The sequence below is a fragment of the Bidens hawaiensis genome, unplaced genomic scaffold (assembly GCF_021521415.1).
Source record: "Bidens hawaiensis isolate Kalapana, Puna unplaced genomic scaffold, B.hawaiensis_p1.1 tig00020041_1, whole genome shotgun sequence".
In the NCBI taxonomy this organism is placed as follows: domain Eukaryota; kingdom Viridiplantae; phylum Streptophyta; class Magnoliopsida; order Asterales; family Asteraceae; genus Bidens; species Bidens hawaiensis.
In genome coordinates, this window is record NW_027493051.1 from 96,678 (window position 1) to 105,574 (window position 8,897).

Here is an 8,897-nt window from a genome sequence, read left to right on the forward strand (position 1 = left end):
CTGAATGATCTACTATCTGAGGTAATTAGAGAAGAGTCATGTGTCAGGTGTCAAAGCTTAACTAAACAAGTGAATGCCTTAAATATTCAAAATAATGAATTAATAAAAGAAGTTAGCTCTTTAAAGGAAGACAATCACCATTCACCACATAAGAGAGAAAGATCACCATTATAATCGAAAAATTAAAAGTCTTGAAAAAGATTGAAGAAGTTTAAAAACGACACTTGGTGAAAAAGTTCAAGTGATCGATCTCTCATATGAAGTGGTTGAAGAAAAGACTAATATCAAAACTAACAAGGACAAGGAAATAGCTGATTTCCAAGTCAAAATTGTTGAGCTAAAAAGAAAACTTGAACAATTCAGAAACTAGTCTTTTGCCTTGGATCAGGCTTTAAGTTCTTTAAGGTCCTCAACTGAAAAGGATGGAATTGGTTACGTGGAAGTTCCTCATCCTTTTAATAATAACTATACTTTTACACCTACTGAGGAGCTTGACTCAAATAAGCTAAGTTCTTATCCGGGTCCAACATGTGCTACGACATCGAAGCTCAACTCGGGAACATCAAACTTAACTAAGCTTGCCATCCCTGATTTGGCAAACATAAGTGAGATGAAGTTACATAACTTCGCTGAAAATCGAGAAGCGAAGCTAAGCAACTTCGCCTCACCTGCTTGACATAATTTCAATCAGTCAAATTTAAGAAGTTTTGCACTAGTTAAATATGTTAAAGGAAATATGAAGGAATAAGAGGAGGGAACACTAACAAGGGAGACAAATGTGGAGTTCATAAAACAAAATAACTGGTTTAAACCCATTTGTTCCTCCCTATGTTAAATTGCAATATTGGGTTCCTCCCTTCTCTTCTACTCATGTGACCAGACATGCGGCTGGTATTTTTCTCTTGAAGAAACGTCTAAATCGGAAGGAAAAGTAAAACAAATGTCGAGGCATCAATCAACATATCACAATACAAATTCTCGTAAAACGTATGTTTCAAAAATTAACCAAAGGACTTGGTTTTTGTCCTCGTTTCCAAAGAAACCATCCACCATTATTCGTGAGAACTAAAGTTAATTATATTAAATGAGATTCTTATAATAATCGACCTCGCCATCCCTTTTCCACCACTCGTGATCACTTTATAATTCATAATGGGTCACTAGGAACACCAAGTATGCAACATCAAGTAAATGGATGACCCAAGGCCTCAATGGCTTGGGTCCCCCATACTATTTAAGTTCTCTTTTATGTGCAGGATCAGTCATAAAGAGCTGTGAACAAAAATTGGGGTGTAGAAAGTGTCTGTTCAATGCACATGACTGGCAATAGAGATTTGTTGCAGGATTGTAAGAGTATACAGGAAGGAGGTGTTAGCTTTGCGGGAGAAAATAGATGTAGTATAAGTGGCATTGGTGTTGTGAGTAATGGAAAAATCAAGTTAGAAAAGGTGAATTTCGTGGAAGATTTGAAACACAACCTTATGAGTGTCTCTCAATTGTGTGACAAGGGTAATTCAATGGACTTTAAAAATGAAGAAGCCCTAGTGTTACACCCCAGATTGAAGATACCAGAGAAGTGGATATTGGTGAGAGCACCAAGAGAAAATAATACTTATGTGATGGACATGAGAGCAGCGTCAGCAGCAAATGAAGAATCCTGTTTGCTCTCGTAGGCGTCTGAGTCTGAGTCTGAATTATGGCATGGATGCATGGGTCACATTCATATAAGGAATATGAACTACATTGTGAAAAACGAATGGGTTGTGATAATTCCTCTGAATATTTTTGGTTTTGAAGACAAGTGTATCCCTTTCAAGAAAGAAAAGCAACACAAGAAATCTCATCTGTCTAAGCTGGTCAACTCAATCGTGACACCATTGGATCTTCTTCACATAGACCTCTTTGGTCCAATAAACATTAAAAGTCTTGGAGGGAGATACTACTTCTTGGTGATCACTGACTATTATACACGCTACTCATGGGTATATTTTTTGGTGACCAAGGATGAGATAGTTCAAATGGTAATTAACCTAACTACCAAGGTTGAGAACATCGTTGGGGGAAAAGTGAAGTACATCCGGAGTGACAAAAAAACTGAATTCATAAACTACCCAAATGGAGTTAATCTGCTTTTAGAAGGGAATATAGCATCAATTCAGTGCACCGTACACGCCATAACAAAATGGAGTTACGGAAAGGAAGAATATTACTTTGATTGAGGTTGCAATAACCATGTTGGCCGATTCCAAACTTCTTGTCATGTTTTGGGCAGAGGCTGTAGCCACAAGTTTTTATATCCTTAATAGAGTGTTAGTTATTAAAAGATTGAATAAAACATGTTACAAGTTAATGCATAAGCGAAAGCCAAATATAAAGGGATTTGAACCTTTTAGATCCCCGTGCATGATTTTAAAAAAAAATTCAAAGTTTGGTGAAGTGGCCGACGAGGGTTTCTTTGTTGATTACGTAGTTGGTTCACCAAATAAACGTGCTTTTAACATTGCAACTAAGATGGTAGAAATAACGTGTAATACGGACATCACGAGTTTTTCTGCACCTCTATCTTTTTGGGGATCCGAAGGAGCTTTCGAATATGACAAATTGTTTAAGTCTTTTAATATACCTTTCATGTTCGATGCAGATTCGGAAGAAGAATCAACAACTTGAGATGATGTATGACGAAGGAGAAGCTTCAATTCCCAAGATCTCAGACACGACTGATGTAACAAGACAAACTCCTAATGTGGAAGCAGAAACCTATGATGAGTTTCACAATCCTTTTCAGACTCAGACAGATACTGGTGAAGTTGAAACTAACTTGGGTGAGGACTTGGTAGTTGATCTATTTTCTAACCTCAAAGTTCACAATGATCACCTAGTCGACAACATAATTGGTAATCTGAATTAGGGGGGGGGGGGTATAAACAAGAAGGAGCATTACAGAGAATGTGTGTGTCTATGTGGAGATTCAAGAGTTGGAATATATGATGAGTGTCTTTAATCGTGCTTCATTAGTCAAGTAGAACCTAAGAATTATCAGATGGCTCTAAGGAAAGCTCCTAGGTTGAGGCAATGCAAGAGGATCTAGCTTAATACAAGAAAATGGCTGTATGGACGTTAATGGAGAAACCGGATAATGTTCATGCCATAGGAACAAAGTGGCTGTTCAAGTGCAAGAAGGATGACAAAGGCGCAGTGATCAGAAATAAAGCATGTCTGGTGACAAAAGGTTTCAACCAACAAGTGGGTATAGACTGCAATGAGGTTTTTGCGTCGGTTGCAAGATTGGAAGTGATCGATTATTTCTAGCATTTGCAGACTGTAAGGATTTCAAGGTTTTTCAACTAGATGTGAAGAGTGCTATTCTAAATGGAGAAGTTGTTGAGTTGGTCTATGTTGACCAACCATCGGGGTTTACTGATCCAAACTATCCAGACCATGTGTATAGTTTGAACAAGGCTTTATATGGGTTACATCAAGTACCTGGAGTATGGTATGATACATTTTTAAAGTATCTTCTAGAAAATGGTTTTGTGAGAGGGAAGATAGACATTACTTTGTTTATTATGTGGCAAAAAAGAGACTTTCTGTTGGTCGAAGTTTACATGAATGACATTATCTTTGGGGCATCAAAGGTTGAGATGTGTAGAGACTTTGAAAAGGTGATGAAGAAGAAGTTATAAATGAGCGCAATGGGGGATTTGACTTTCTTTTTAGGTTTGCAAGTTGATTAGAAGGAAGATGGATTGTTTATTCATTAAGCGAAATATGTTTATGATATGTTTGAGAAGTTTAACATGACAGGCAGTGCACCCTACGAAACTCCAGTTTGCGTGAATCATAAGCTAGGACCTGATGCGGACAGTCCATAGGATGTGGATCCAACCCTCTACCGATCAATGATTGGTTCTTTAATGTACTTAATTGTAAGTTCCGAATCTGGATCACGACAGTATGATATCAACCCAAATACGATGTTAGTGCGGAATCCTAACACCGTGGTGATTCAAGAACGAGATATAAGAACAATATAAATATGATAAACACAGTAATACTCCAAATGCACACGATTATATTAATAAATCGTCTGGTACATGAGATTACACAAATCGGTATTGCTCTCTTGATGGTGACTATGAAAGTATGAGAGAGATCTAGTTCGTCTAACCTAATTATCAAATAAAACATGCTTTATATAGTTAGCATTTACAATAGGTCCAATGACCAAGCCCAACTAAGCCCAAATAGAAACCAACATGATTTCTATATTGCTAGCCCTCCCCAACCGAAATCCATAGGGATTTTGGTATTACATGCTCCAAGCCATAAATTCCATCTTGTATAATACTTCGACTCTTCTAGATTATTTCTCTCTTATCTTGATCATGTCGTGGTCTTTTGATATGCGTCAGTCTAACCAAATCGTGAGTCAATAATCTCCCCTCTAGACTGATGCTTTCAAAACTTTCAGAATCTTTACTCAGACATGATCAACAACTTCATGTGTCTGGAACAAACCATTTAATAAATATTACTTTTGTGGTTGTTCCTGCACGCATAGTGATCAGTTGGACATACGGACCCAAGTCATGAATGTCCTGGGATTACGTTGAGCATCAACAAATGTGACCTCTTGCCAACTCATGTCTTTACCATCATCTAAGAGCATATATGGTTTTACGGGTTCGGTTTGTTGAGTATTGACTTTCAAAATCTGTTTTGGTTTAGTAATGCACGAAAGAACAAACTTTGGAGTTGAACTTGTTGAAATAGAACTCTCAACACTCTTAACACTGTTTGATTTTGCAAAATTGAATTGCCCTTTACCATGTTTAAAATCATTTGAATGCAAACCTGTCGTGTTAACCTTGAGTGCTCATCACCTGAACAGTCTTCCTTTTCATTGTACGGTATAGACACTCTTTCGCCAGATGCCCACCATTCTCACATGCGAAGCACACCTTCAATCTCTGATTTTTCTTTGCTAAGTTCCAATCACCATCAGAAGGTTTAACTCTGGAATTCTATTCCATTGATGTTTTAGGTGAGACCCATTTCGTCGGATTAGATCGAGACGTTCCTCTGAATGTAACCCCTTGATTATTCATATAATAGGGTACGTAAAGCTGATGAACACAGTTTCTGGTTATGTGACCCGAAAAGCCACAATGGTAACACGTTTGCCTTTTAACACCAGCAGTAACTGGTTAACTGTCAACCTTTTTAGGTTTCTTAGCCCTTTTTCGACCTTCTTCAACCTTGAAAAACGTTTCACACAAAACCTCTTCAAGATCGTCATTCTGGCTATCACAGTTCTCAATGTCAACACTTTCAGCACATGAAGTAGAGGCAGCAAGATTGTTAACACATTGAAGACCAGGCTTGATTTCCTCTAGGGATCCTAATCCAACAGTTTCAGATTGAGCCTGTTTACCATATCTCATGTTCTCCTCCCCAGCCTCTTCCTCTTTAGTTACAGGCATACTCGTATAATTATGATTAAAAGGAGGAGGCACCTTTTCATATCCTAATCCCTCACACTTCTGTGTTTTATACTTTAGTTGACTCTTAATTATGTTCTCAACCACCTCACATGAAACATCAAACTTCTTGAACTTGAAATCGGCATTTTCAAATTTAACAGTTAATTCTTCAAGTTCTTTCTTAGATGCATCTAGTTCGGTAGTTAATTCAGCAATACGCTTCTCAGCATCTAAGTGGTGACAACTTTTATACTGAAATCTGATTGAAGTTTACATATGTCCTGACGCTATGCATCTATCTTTTCTCTATCCAGTTTCTCATTTTTCTTAAGAGTGTAGTTTTCACATTTGACCCTTTCCAGCTCCCTTACCATATTGGAATTTGCTAGTGTATTTGAATCTACCTTTGTAGGCGAACTCTTCATGCTCTGAGATACTACTGGTGAGGGAGCAGACGGATTATGAGTACTTCTAAACATTAAGAAAGGTTGTAGAGAATCCATTGGGTTATTACTCTGAGTTTCCCGCCAAATTTTTTCAAAAAATATGATCCCCAAAATTCTTAAGAAAGATATCCCACTTAAAAGAAGTGTCTAGGAAAAATTTCGTTCAAGAACAATTTTTCTGATTTTCCTGCCAAAAAGTATCACCGAAATCACCTTGAAAAATTATTTTTGCCAAAATTTTCAAGAATGAAGTCTCACTTGTAAAAGTATTCAGGAAGAATTTTCATAAATTCCATCTTGTATAGTACTTCGACTCTTCTAGATTATTTCTCTCTTATCTTGATCATGTCATGGTATTTTGATATGCGTCAGTCTAACCAAATCGTGACCCAAAATTAACTGCCTCTAGAGCTGATATTATGCTTGAAGTTTGTTTGTGTGCTCTTTTTCTGACTAATACAAAGGAGTCACACTTGAAGGCAGTAAAAAGGATCTTGTGGTATGTGAAGGGAAAGCCGAAGTTGGGATTGTGGTATCCAAAAGGAGCGATTTGGTTCTGGTTGCTTACTCGGATTTTGATTAGGGTGGGTGGAATCAAAACAGGAAATCTACCACAAGAGGTTGTAAAAACTATAGAGGTGGGGCATCATCGTAATAACCTAAACACCTTGAATGAAAGGCATGTAAGTCCGTATTACGTGACATGTAAGTCCAACGTTTAACCTTAATGTTTGATTTTGAAAGATATTCCAAGTTTGTATAAGAAAATAAGTGTTCTGTCATCAGAAAGATTGTTGGCCAGGTTTCAGGGGGTTGGAGTCAAGTTGGGGTGACTCGATCCGCTAAAACCAAAATGAAACTTGGCGAAGTGGTTTCTAGGCTTTTAACTGTGGGTCACACTAGATCATATGAACTTAAATTGTGTCCGATTTTATCCTTCGAAGTAAGTATTAAGGGTATGGGTTTAAGTGGATAACAATACCAGTAATGGACCAGAATCTTACAAAGTATTTGTGTGCTAACAAGTGTCCCTTGACTGAACCTAGAACGTTTGATCCCACTAGATGAGAACATAAACTTCATTCTTTGTTAAGTTTTATTTAATGACTACACTTCCTGTCTTATGTTTGTTACTCTCACGATTAAATGACCCATAACAAGGTTTACTGGTTTAATGGAAAAACGTTGGATTTTGGTTTTAAAATTTATGTGATTAAGGCTGAAGGTAACTTCACCATAGGCAAGTGGAGTGAAATTTTCTCAACTTCGCCTGCACCACTGCGTGGCTATAAATATGAGTTCTTTGGGTCAATTTTCTTACTTTTCTTCCAAATTCTCCATGTGCGGCGTGATAGGAATGTCGTCTGGCTCGATGCATTCACATTTAGTTTTATGCATGATTGGATGCACGTGACGATACTAGACAATGCTTCAATCTAACCAAACCCTAACGTGACTCAGTCACTTTTTGAAAATCTTTAACAGATCTATGGGTAAGGTGTCATGGATTCATAACTTTTGATGTTCAATGAAAAAATATTACTTACTGGTTTTCTTGTGCTTGAACATGTTGTGTGGTTGGTTTGTGCGGGTTTTGAGGTTATTAACTGGCAACAATTGTAACTTGGAAAACGGAACGGGTTTTGGGTAACAGGCTTAAAAGATGTATGAGTTTACTAAGCAAACAGAACGAAGAAGTCGGTTTCCCGTTTGATTTTGAGTGATTCTTTGTGTTTGCACGTTTTTCGAGGCGGATCAGCTAACCAATCTGATAGTTCAGATTTCACATGCGAAGTTATGTCAGGCGAAGTTCCGTAACTTCGCCTCTATCTTTTCAGAAAGTATAAAAACGGGGTTTTTAGGTAAAAACTGGTCAAACTTCTTATACCCAAACAGCGAAGTTACCAAACGGTTTTACGAACATTTTAAAATTAAACATATTTTTTGGTCTACATTAAAAGGTATAAACTCATTCCCCATTCACATTTATATAACTCTTAACCTTTAATGGTGCTTCGTTTGAGTTTTATAGCCGATAATCATGTTTAAATAAACCGACCTTTAAATCATTACTTATGTTAACTATAGATGGATAATGGGTTCAATTAATTGTTAATCGGCACTTTGGGTATCCAAGATCATCATCAATTTGAACTTTAGTCGTGTTTTTATCAGATTTTGGTTTGTGTGCAGATGAACAGTCGCTGGTATTGGCGAACTTGTTCATAAGATGAACTTCTGCTAAGTCAGAACTTCGCCATTTCAATAACTGGCGAAGCTAATTGTTTTCTTATTATATGGTCTAACTTAATATGTTTGGTGCATTTATGGCTGTAGTTGCTAGTGCAGGAGGAGCTGGTGGAGACGGTGGTGCCGATCCAAGGAAGTTCGTAAGTGCGCACAACATGTTTATGACTTTGGAGCCATGTCGACGAGGACTGAATGACTTTAGCAAGATGATAAACTTCTTGCTTCGTTCGAGGATTTTTAATTCTATTTCAACTACATTACCTATTTCAAAGCCAAATATTAAAGATTTTTGTTTGATTTTCCGATGCTAGGCTAAACGCTATAGACTTCTTAGGCTATCGATGAACCTTTGTTAATGTTTGATTTTCTTTGGATTATGCTTTTCGTTATGGTTTTATAAATCAGCAAACTGTTTGATTTATAAATCAGCATATGTGTGCTTGGTTTTGATTGATGAGTTTTATTATTCAACATTATCCTTGGTGATTGTTTAATATAATAGGATTTTGTTAGGTCATATACTGTGTGTTTTTGACTAGTTTATGATTGATTTGCAATAAGATCATAGGAATAATATTGTTAGTCAAACGAATAAAAGTGTGCTGCTAACCTAAAAAGCTGTAAGGTGATAGGTTATTTGTTAGAGCTCTGTTGATTAAGATTGCGAGATTTAGTTCTTCTTAAGGAGCCTGTCTAAGTTTGATTATTAAACATTTTC